This window comes from Vigna unguiculata, chromosome 9 (assembly GCF_037176805.1).
Source record: "Vigna unguiculata cultivar grain cowpea cultivar isolate G323 ecotype 2 chromosome 9, ASM3717680v1, whole genome shotgun sequence".
Classification (NCBI taxonomy): domain Eukaryota; kingdom Viridiplantae; phylum Streptophyta; class Magnoliopsida; order Fabales; family Fabaceae; genus Vigna; species Vigna unguiculata.
Window position 1 is genome coordinate 12,008,903 of NC_140800.1, and position 12,542 is coordinate 12,021,444.

At 28.4% G+C, this 12,542-nt stretch overlaps 1 protein-coding gene across 3 annotated transcripts in view; it reads left to right on the plus strand.

Moving 5' to 3' along the window:
* Positions 1 to 4,925: 4,925 nt before the first annotated feature.
* Positions 4,926 to 12,542, plus strand: part of DMS11 (Histidine kinase-, DNA gyrase B-, and HSP90-like ATPase family protein) — a 28,234-nt gene continuing 20,617 nt past the window's right edge. Inside the window, exon 1 of one of the 3 annotated variants that reach the window (XM_028048442.2) lies at positions 4,926 to 5,039. The gene's annotated coding sequence lies outside the window, so the exon portion shown is untranslated. Of the gene's footprint in view, positions 5,040 to 12,067; positions 12,342 to 12,542 lie in introns of those variants that run through there. The other 2 variants (XM_028048441.2, XM_028048439.2) reach the window with 2 other exon arrangements.

The window sequence follows — 12,542 nt, forward strand, 5'->3', positions numbered from 1 at the left end:
GGTAGAGCTTCATGTATGCAGCAAAATGAAACCCATGGAGATATTTTCCAAACTACTTTTCTGCAAATGAGAGACATTTGAAAGCAAAGTCCAATCATGACATGTAACGGGAAAAGCAAAATAACCAAAACCCAAGCATCAACCAAACATTTAACAAATAAAAAAAGGACAATACTATAAAATCAAGAGCATGGAAAAGGGAGACAGAAAGAAGTTAAATAGAGGGATAATTTTACAAAAAAACCTTTCAAAAGGATAAGTGTCGATAATTTAAATTGGGTTATTTGGGTAATATCTAGAGGTGTTTGTTTTCATATATTTTAGATATATATAAATGTTATAAACAAAATTAAGAAAATATAATAAAATTTTTTAAACAAAGTGGTGGGCCAAGGGTTGGGCGGTCTAAAATGGGCTAGGGTGGCCCGTTTTGCCACTTCTAGTCTTATAGGAATATATATTTTATTTATACTATATTTACCAATGTAATTTATTTGAGTTTATTGTTTAGAAATGTTAATTTTATTTGTACTAATATTTTATAATGGAATTTTATTTCAATTATATTTTAAGATTATTATTTTTTATTTGAATTCAAATTATATTTTAAAATTATTTTTTTATTTGAATCCATTTTAGGTTATATTTGTATCCCACACAAACCTCTTGATTCATTGTAACCAGATTACCTACCTTCCTTCGTTTTTTCAACCTATATCTAACTTTTTCCCATTGAATGAAAATTAATAACACTTTTATAGATATATCTTTGGTTCTTGTCTTGAGTTAATTATTGAAATGGTGAATCTATGTATCCTTTCCAATATGGAGGACAAATAGAAAAAGATTTGAAACTTTAAAAAAGAAGCATAAACTTTCATTATTTATTTCATTTGTTAAAAAATATTGTATCAAAATCTTTTCTAGGTCTACAAATGATCTTATTTTGAGTGATTATAAAACTAAGGAGGAAGATAATACTAAGGATGATGGCCTTCCAATTGAGCTTGTTCCTTGCACGGTTGAAGAGATGGATGGAATGAGCGGAACCATAAAGCTAGGATGAGTGAATGGTGGTGTTTTAGTTTGACTATGAGTGTTTTCCTAGAGGGAGGTAAGGCTAACTCCTAAGGAAGGAAGCCTAGAGTAGTCTAGAATGAGGGGACTAATCTAGAGAGACTTCATGACAAGTGACGCAAATTTGTTACCATCTCATTACTAACCTCAAAGTGCTTTTAGAAGAGGTGAAGACCTTTATTTATACACCAAGAAATCCTAGAACATGTCTAGAAAAGGAGAGGGGAAATTTGAATTTGAGCTCTAAAATTTGGAGCCATAAGATTCATGCTTCTAGGGTGACTTGCCAAGCGGCAAGGTCATGTTGTCCTTACGCACAGGCGCACAAAGGAAATGCATGTCTCTCCCTTGGGGAACAGGCTAACAAGTTTAAGGTTACTTGAGGTCCAAACTAGCCTAAGGAAACCCTAATTCGCACTTCACACAAAAATTCCAGCCCTTAGGCCCAAAACTACAAAGCCTAAAATAAGGCCCACAAACCCTACACTACTTGGCCCAAAATACAAGGCCCAAAAGAAACCTACTTTACTTATTTACAAATAACATTGACAAGTGAAAATAAGAGTTTGGGCCCACTCAGCTTAGATGAAGCCCATTCTTCTTGTATACGCTTAACCATAACTCTTGTGGTTGGTCCCTTGACTAGGGATTTGCCATCAAAGGAGGAAGCTAGATAAAGAGAAAGAATGACTTATCATAATTGATTTTTGGTAGGGGTTTCAATCCTTATTAAGAGTTCTTTTTATTTTAATTTTCTTTCAATGACTTGGTAAGGATTGATAGTTTGTAATAAGGATTGATAGTTTAAAATAAGGATTGATAGTTTGGAACAATGATTGATAGCTGGAAATATTTTTAGGAGCTTGATTGAATTTTTGGATTTGTGTGTGTATGTGCTTGTGTGTTTGTATGTCATTGTCTTTATTTTTTATTTTTTTGTCTATGAGTGTGTGTATTTCTCTATGTCTCTATATATATGTCTTTGTGTCTTTAAGTTTGTTTGTTTGTGTGTGTGTGTATGTGTGTATTTGTGTTTATGTGTGTGTGTGTGTGTGAGAGAGAGTAAAAAAATAAAATTACACAATAAGATAGGGTTGAATTGTATTTTAAAATTTTTGTAGTTTTCATTTGTATTGTTTAATGATGTATGGTCAAACAATATCTGAATGAAAATTAAAAAAAAAATATCAAACATTTTACAATGAGTTTTAACTATTTTTTGTCTTTTTGTTAATTTAACAATTCTAGCATGCAGTATAACAAATGAATGCAAGAATAAACACTCAATACTTTTACACTAGTTCATCTTATCATACAAGCTAAGTACAATTTTTCACCAATCAGTCAAGTTCCACTAAGCAGGCTAACATTATAAAGTACAATCCAATATTCTTTTAGCTCTCAACTACTTTTGGCTAACCTTGTTCAAGTATTCTTTCAACAAGTTAATCCTCACTCAACTCGAGTATTATTTCAGCTCTCAACCATAACTCATTCAAGTATTATTTTTATAAGTTAATTTTGACTAAACTAAGTATTCTTTTAGTAAATCACTTTTGACTCGAGATAAATAGAAATTTTATGTGATCTAAATATCAATATTTTTCCCTATAGAGGATAATGTCCTTTAACTTATATAAGATTTAGGATCTTCGTACTATTTTGTTAGGATAAACACAAACAATATTCTTATAAAACTTTTTTGAGTAAGGAGAAAATTTAACATAGTTTTGACACTTAAAAATGATAATTGTTATACTTCTTTTCCTTCTTCAAATAATATCTTTATATAGGTTATATGACTGATGCAATTTTTTATTTTTTGTTAGGTAACTTTGAACTCAATCATGGACATTGAAAAATATTGAATGTTCTTCATACAACTATCAATACCCAATTTCATTTGGATAATTAAAATTTATTTCTAGAAGACTTTTGTCAACACCCAATTTCGTCCGGGTGAATAAATTTATTTTAAAAAAATGATAAAAATGTTTTTTAGATGATGGTAAATAAAAAAGGGTGAAATAAAGTTTTCTTCGAAGATTTTCAAACTTTAATTTTATTAAATAAAAGAAAAAAAAAGTGAATGAAAATAAAAAAAGGAAAAAAGAATGAAGAACCCAATTTGTTATTAATTATTGCACTTCTTTTCATGAGCCCAACAACTCAACATATTTTCTACCATTTTTGTTCCTAAAAGAGAAAGTAGTGATATGGTTCTAATAATTAGAAGAAAAATTTCTTCAGATGTTCATAATCAATATTACTAATTGAGATTGATTTTTTGCTCTGATTTGTTAATGGTTAGAATCAATATTACTGATCTTGATTGATATTATGCTCTGACTTGTTGCGATTTGATTCACATAAAGTGTTGCTATCATGACCAATTTCTTCCTTCTATTGTTCATTACAATTAAGGCTGAGATTGCATTGATATTCTAAGGTGTGAGTATAAATACGCACTCTGTCATATGAAATGGGGGCGAATTGAAAAAGAAAAATTCTCCACACTTCTCTAATTCTTTCCCATCATCACTCCCACATACACATCTCCTTTTTTATCTCTCTTTAAAAATAACATATTGGAGGAGGTAGGAAAAATAAGAAGATAGTTATAATGTAGGGAACAAAAGAAGGAGATTGATAAAGAAGAGGAGGAATTGGAAAGTTTAACAGGTATGTCAGTGCCAAATTTTTTCATTTATTCATTCCCAAATTTTCACTATATTTTGTTTTAATATTATACGTTTTTTTTTTACCTACTTTGGGGCTGCTTTTTTTTTTATCTTATTCTAAAAATCATAACAAAAAATAGTTTTCCTCATTTTTTTAGAGTTTATGTAACACCAATTTTCAAAATTATTTTTTTCTTTAGAAAATAAAAAATATATATATAAAAAACTAAAATAAAAAAAATGTTTTCTTTGTTTAATTTTTAGTGTTTGTCCAACCGCTCGCGTCGCATGATACCTATTCCCAAATAATTCAAAATTCCAAAAACAAATATAAAAAAAAAGTTTTTAAAATTATAAAAAAATCAAATAAAAAAGTTTCTCAAATAGTTTTTCATAAAGAACTACGTAACTCTGATTCTCCATTCACATGGAGATACGTATGAGCGATAATTAATCCTCGTCGGGCCCTAAAAAATCAAAAAATTATATTTGTTTTTTTGTACATTCTTTTATTACTATTTTTGGGGAAAATTAAATATTTTGAAAACCATATAACTTTTGCACATTTAATTAAAGGTATCGTCTTATGACGGACGATGTGGGGTGTTAATATCTTCCCCACGCGTAACCGACTCTTGGATCCAAAATATTTTTTTTTGCATATCTTGTCTTATCTTTTTGTTTTTTTCGTAGTTTTTCAGAATAAAGTATGGTGGCGACTCCAATCTCTGTTTTTACAAATTTAATTTAGTTCGTCGTCCATCGCGATTTTAGTTGCGACAACTTTGATTAAATAAAATAACATTAATTTGAAAAAAAGCAAGAGAATTAAAATAATGAAAATTAATAAAAGAAATGTGAAAAAAATCCTTTTATATGAAAAAATAAATATTTAGTATTTAGTTTTTTATAAAAATAATTATGAAATATAAAAAGTAGTTTTCTTTATCTTAAATATATCTTTTTAAATAACATTAAAGATGATAGTATATTTATATATTGTTATATTTTAAATATAAGACAAAGTGAAAAAGGAATTTCTTGATTCGGATAAGTTTTATTTTTCTCTAGTTTTTATGTTAATATAATAAAATTGGTCTATAAAAAAAAAAAAGGTCCAGCCCATTTTAAAGGGGTAGAAGATTCTAACCTAATAGCAAGAGAGGCCACTTAAAAAGAGAAGAGGAGAAGGCAAAGAAAGAAAACAAAAGGGGAGAAGGAAGAAAGGAAGCCAAAACGCTAGAAGGAAGAAGGACCTTTTCAAGGCAAAGAAAAGCTAAGGTATTGTCCTCTGCTTTCAACACTGATCTTAGTTCATGTTTCCAAATAATTGAATACTTAATGTTGAACATCATTTTGGGTCCCGTGTAGACATTCTGCATTTTTAGTGAATGAAAATATATGGAAACTCGGTTAGTTTACTTTCAAAAGGATTCTTAAAAATAAAATCCCACGTACATAAATCAATAGTACTAAGCAAATTAATGGAGTTCTTTTCTCTAAAATACATGTGGGGAGAACTTAGGGGAAGACAAAGAGAAACAAAATCTTATGGCCATACATAAATAATGGGAGACCACTTAATCACGTGGATAAGAGATATCAATTTGAAACATGAAACATGCATTCTCAATTCACTTATAAATAAGTTTCACTACTTTTATCCACTCACTAAATGAGTGGGTTGAAAAAATCCTAACCTATTAAAGGTGAGTTAGGTTAGGGTTAAGGTGGTTTCATCCTACTACAAGACTTTAATTAATTTTTAATAACTATTCAGTAAGAGTTGAAGGTCGAGTCGATTTGGTCCAGATTAATGATTTGTGATAGCTCTTGACTCCAAATATTATATTTCATATATCCAAATTCTCAAGAACATTGAATATATATATATATATATATATATATATATATATATATATATATATATATATATATATATATATATATATATATATATATATATATCCTTCTAGACAATTTTTTAAAATAAAAATAAAATATACATAATTAAAGTCTAATAAATGCATAATTATAATAAATAAGAATAATGTCAGAAATTTTCTAAAATATGTGAACACTTCCCCTCAAGTTGGTGAATAAATGTTTTCCATTCCTAGTTTGAATATAATTATTCAAAAATTATTGTTGTTCAACCCTTTGGTGAGTATATATGCAAGTTGTCCTTGAGAAGAAGTGTAGGGTGCACAAATCATGTCATTGTCAAGCTTTTCTTTAATAAAATGTTTGTCCACTTCATTATGTTTGGTTCTATCATGTTGTACTAGATGATGGGCTATGCTAATTGTTGATTTGTTATCACAATATAGCTTTAGGGATCCATCCCTTTTTATCTTCAACTCTTCCAGTATAATTTTTTGTCACAATAGCACACATATCCCTTGAGCCATTACTATAAAACTGGATTTGGCTACCACACTTTGCTTTTTACTCTTCCAAGTTACCAAGTTTCCACCAAGGGAAGTGCAATAGCCAATAGTTGATCTTCTATCAATAATTGAACCCGCATAATCAACATCAATATATGCTTCAAGACTGACATTCTTGTTTCTTATGAACAAAATTCCTTTTCCTAAGAGCAATGCTAATAGTAGTTTGGAAATGGGCTTCCTTGGGTTATACATAAATTGACTTACTAAACTCATAACAAAAATAATATCAATTATAGTGTGAGATGAATAAATAAGTTTTCCAGCCTTTGATACATTTCATTATAAAAAATCACACCATACTTTTCATTTCTCAACTTTACATTTGGATCAACATGTGTGCATGTAGGTGTGCTTGTTGGTTTGCATGCCATTTACTTGTTTCTTACAACAAATCAATACTATACTTTTGTTGAGATATAAAAAAAACTTTTTTCTTGAATTAAACAACTTCAATTCCAAGGAAATGTTTTAATTTTCCCAAGGTCTAAATTTCAAATTTTCTAGCCAGACATTGACTCAGTCTTTGTTGTTCACGTTCCATTACAAGTCACAAAAATATCATCTACATAGACTAACAAAATTGTTACCCCTTGAATAAGAATTCTTACTAAACAAGGTGTGATCTCCTTGACTCTATCTATATTTGAGATTTATCATGACTTCAATGAACCTTTCAAACCATGCTCTAGGTGACTGTTTCAGTCATACAATGCCTTTTTAAGTTTGCATATTATGTTTTCCTCAATTTTGTCTCGTATATCCAGGTGGTACCTCCATGTATATTTCTTCTTCAAGATCTCTGTGTAGAAAAAAAAACATTTTTCACATCAATCTACAACAAATTCTAGTCATGGTTTGCTGCTAAGGATAATATAACTCTAACCGTGTTTATTTTTGCAACTAGTGTAAAAGTCTCCAAGTAATCTATTCCATATGTTTGAGTGAATCCTTTTGCCACTAGTCTAGCCTTGTACCTCGCAATGGTTCCATCAGCCTTGTATTTTAATGTATAAACTCATTTGCACCCAACATGTTTTTTTCCAAGTGGTAGAGTAACTAGCTTCCAAGTATTATTCTTCTCCAATGCCTCCATTTCCAAATCCATGGTTTGTTTCCATTTTTTGTCAATGAATGCCTTATATACAAAAGAAGGTATAGTTGTAGTTTTTAGGCTTGTGATAAGGTTTTATGTGTAGGAGAGAATTTTTCAAAGGATGGATAATTTGCTAAAGGATAAGAAGGTTTAGTCATGACTCTAGTTCCTTTTCTAAGGGCAATTGGAATATCTAAATTCTCCATAACATATCATCACAAAGTGATTCATCATTGTTAGTGGAATTGGGATTTACATGTTCAAATATATTTACCTCTTGTAATGGTAATGGATTCAACTCATAAATACGAGCAAATCTTGGAATAGCCTTTTTTTGTATGTGTGAACTTTTGACATGATTCAACTTCAGGAAGATTTTGATTTATCACTCCTTCTCAACATGTTCAATTTTCAGTTGTATTATTTTTCTTTTGAAAAACAAATTTGGAAATATAAACTCATTCATAGGCTCATCATTTTCCCTAAAATCCCTCCTTAAAGATGAAGACAGTCAAAATAGCTAACTTGCTCATTGAAAGTGACATCCCTTGAGACAAAATGTTTCTTAGAAGAATGAAAACACTTATACTCTATTTGTGTGAAATAGTACCCTAATAAAGTACATTTAGGTGCCCTTGGATAAAGTTTTCCCTTTTATTGTTCATGAATATGGACAAAAGAAACACAACCAAATATTGTAGAAGGAAGGCTATGAGAATGATTTATATTCGAGTGAAAAGAATAAAATACCTCCATAGGAGTTTTTAATTGTAAAACAATATAGGGTAACCTATTCATTAAATAAGTGACATCGAGAATGACTTCCCTCCAAAATCGTTTTGGAACATTGTTTTGAAAGAGGAGTGCTTTCGTTTATTCTAAAATATGTCTATTTTTTTGTTCAACCACCATTTTGTTGATGTGTATAAACACAAGAAGATTCATGAATAATCTTTAACATTATTAGACCTAAATTTCTTAAGAACCACCCCAAATTGATTTTTAATCAGTGCTACAAATTTCATAACATAACTAACCTCAGATTTGTTTTTAAGGAGAAAAAGCCATATTACCCTTATACAATCATTAATAAAAGTAATAGACCATTTAAGTCCTAAAATATTTAAAACATTAAAGGGACCTCACACATTAATATGGGCCTGATAAAAACATTAGAACTTATTTTATTGCAAGTCGGAGGAAATATAACAGGTTTGTTTTTTGTCAATTCACACACCTCACATTGAAGATTATGCATATTCAAATTCAAATCCTTAAACAAATAAGGAAACAAAAGTTTTCTAACACAAAATGAGGGATGTCCAAGATGATAATGATACAATTGATTTTTTTCCTGGTCGTGTATTGAAGATTTGATCATCAAAGAGTGACTCATAATAGTTGGTTCAAGTCTCCCAAATAGTAAGATCATTCCATTCTCTAAAATGTCCAACCGTCCTCTCTAGTTTCTTGTCCTGCAATATACAAGAATAACTATGAAAAAATCACATTATAAGAGAGGTCATTAGTAAGTTTTTTATTGAAATATCACAAAACAGACTGATGGGTTGAAACCTTCAACCTGACTCGTCCCTTTTAACACAGGCTGAGGGGATTGGGCCCAACCTGTTTTTCCACCCCTAATATCCAACATAGGCTCGCCCACAAGTCCACCACAGACCCAACCATAGGCTCCACCGTAAATTCCACCACAGGCTCCAAAACAAGTTCCACAATAGGCTCCAAAATAGGCTCCACAACGAACAACAACCGCCAAGACTTTAAAATCAAACATTGAGACCCTTATTCCCATCCTAGGCACCAACCACCTTAGGAGATAAAGTTGTATTTTTTTGCCAACTTTTTTCTCTCCACCAGTAATTACATTGGAATCTTGTTATAACCATTTACAATTAGATAAATCATGACTAATTATTTTACATTTAAAACAAAAAGGAGACAATGTCTCATACTCTACGTCAACAATAAACGTAAATCCTAACCTTTCCACCAAAATTTGATTAGGCGAATAAGATAACAAATCAACATCAACTAAGACATGTGCAAAGAAACCTCGAGACTTATTCTTGGTATGCTCATTTAAAGATAAGGGTTGCCAATACCAGTGTAGTTAAAAAAATCGCCTTTGACTGCCAATATTCCAAAGGAAAGCCATGTATGCACACCTAATATTGGGTTTTCGTGAGCTTCATAGAAGTTGGACTTGGACCAAAATCTTTAGTCCAAACAAAAACACAAAGGATTTCGAAAAATAAGTTCCAAACTCCAACCACCAAAACCCTTCTCATATCCTCAAGTGTAGACAAAGCAAATTCATAGAACCTTTCACCAAGACAATCCACTTTTCATCGATCCAAATATTTGCAGGTCACATCAAACTTCTTACAAAGATCTAAATGTATGAGAAATTTATCCCCTTTTATTCACAAAATACGTTTATGCAAATGACTTTTGCACTTCTCCAAACCAATAAGATAAGTAATTAAGTAATTGTGATAAAAAATATTACCAACATTATCAAGAACTCGGACAAATATATACTTTTGTGCCTACACCTTATTATTTAGGATATTGTAAATGATAATGCACTTATGTTACTAGTAACGGTGTTCCAAGTTAGTGTTCCAATTAGCCAACTTGTACATTACTCAAAAATTAAAACATAAATTAATATGTTCAATTAGAGGTATTGATCAATTAATTAAAACTTTTATAAAATATTTAGATAACTAAGTTGATTATATATATATATATATATATATATATATATATATATATATATATATATATATATATATATATATATATATATATATATATATATAACTTAAATGGTTAGTGGTTACATATTAAAAATTTATCAAATATTTAGATAACTAATTTGGTAGACTAGCTTGATAATTTATCCTTTGACTGGGAGAATAAAGATTTTTAACCTAATTTATCATAGTAGGTGAGGCCCTCCCAATATATTTTTGATGATGTAAAGACTATTCTCAACAAAATGATTTAGGTAGACCTTGTTTGTTTCTCTAATCAATAGTGTATTTGTCTATATATGTTAATTAACATTTTGATAAAATGTGATATATATGCATGCATAAGGTAAATAATGTCTTGGTACTTTACTTTCAAAATAATTTTTCTTTAAAATATTAGAGCTAAAATATTAATTGTTTAATATTTTATGTGTAACCACTAACCATTATCATTAATTGTCTACAACTTTATTCCAATTAATTTTATTTGTGCCTTGCATCCTTTTTAGAATTTTTTTTTTAATTTCAATATTTTTATAAGAATTCAAGCAGTAATGTAATAAACCATAGATATAACTTTATTCCGTGAAAAAATAATTTGTAATTGGAGATTAGTTGGTTTATAAATAATAAATAATAATAATTTATAATCTATACACCATATATATACCATATAAAAATATAATATTTTTTTTAGTGTCCACGATTTCTTTCCAGTTTTAATTTTTAAATATTTTTTTAAATTAAAATAATTATTTTATCAATTTTATTCATGATATAACTATTTCTTAAAAATTTAATTGTTGTTTTTAATTTGACTAGTTTTTTTAAAGTTAATATTTTTTAATTAAATTTTTTTATACAAAATAAATAAAATCTCTTTATAATTAAATTATGAAATAAATAGTTTTATTTTATTAATTTACTTTTCTGATGTTGATTTTTTTTAATTTAATAATTATCTAAAAATAAAATACTGCTTATAATAAAAATGATTTATTTTATATTTTTACATTTTCTTTTGTAAATTTAATAAAAAAAATTAATTTTTACTTTTTTATTATGGTGAGAGATAATTAAAAATCCATGCACTTAAGGGATTGTTTTAAAATTTCACAGGACATCAAGATTCCGACAAGAGATTCATTGGAATTTACATTTAAAATGCATTGAATTCAAAAAAAATACATTTGAAATGCATTGAATCCCAAAATAAGGAAAGTGCAGACATGTAAAAATATCAAATATTTAACCTCCACTGGAAAAATAAAATCAAAAGTTTATCCACACACAACACAACTTAAAAAAAGTTATATGTATATATATTTTAAAATTCCCATAATTTACATATATATTTTTCTAAGATTCACATAATTTACACATATATATTTTCTTAAAATTCACCATATACTATTATATAAAAGAGATTATTTGGTCTACATAATTTTTGTTTTTACTTTCATCCTTTAAATAACTATTTTTATAAATTTAATAATTACTTTACCAAATTTATCTTTTAAATAATTACTTTTCAAATGTAATATTTTTTTATATTTGACCTATTTTTTAATTTAATATTTTTAAACTAAAATAATTATAGAAATACAACTATTAAAAGCATTTGTATTTATTTTTATAATTATGATAATAATATTATTAAGAAATAGATACATGTTTGCTGGTATATAATTTTTTTTTTGTATTGTACTTATAACTTATAAAGAGAATTATTTTTAATAACTGTTTGATCATAATATTTTTAGTGTACATATTTTACTACCAATTTTTTTTATTAATATAAATTATTTTTTTCATCATGTTACTCTTAAAATTTTATATCTATTAAGAATATATTTTTATAAATTGAATAACATTTTTATTTTAATAATAATTAGAATAATTATATTTTATAAAATAACATAAAAGTTTGGTATTATTTCCCACCAGTGTAAATTAAAAATTGAACACGGTCACAAGAGGTTAGGTGTTTTTGTTAATGAATGTCTATTGGAAAGATGATAAGTAGTATTATGCATCTATGAACGCGGGAGAGACGTAATAGAAAAACAAAATCACGAAAAGGAGATCGAAATCGGAGAGAGAGGTTGGTTACTTTAATCTTGCGGCGTCGACACCCGTCGAACACTAGTTAACTTCTTTTTCCCTCTCTTCTCCTCTCACACTATTCCTTTCTGTGATAACAATCTCAATCTCCAATCTCTGTAATCCTTCCGCATTCTCCTTTTTTCTATTTCTGGTAAGCATTTGTTTGAGTTCTTTTATCAAAACGAAAACCCTAACCCCTACTCACTATATTTTCTTTTCTTCTTCTATAATTTATGGAATCGCCCTTGTTTGTGATTTTGTTCCCTGCTTTGTTTCGTTTTTCATTTTTCGTTATCTGATAATGTGTTTCAGTTTGTTACTATTGTTGCCTATTTGTTTTTTCTTTGGGAAG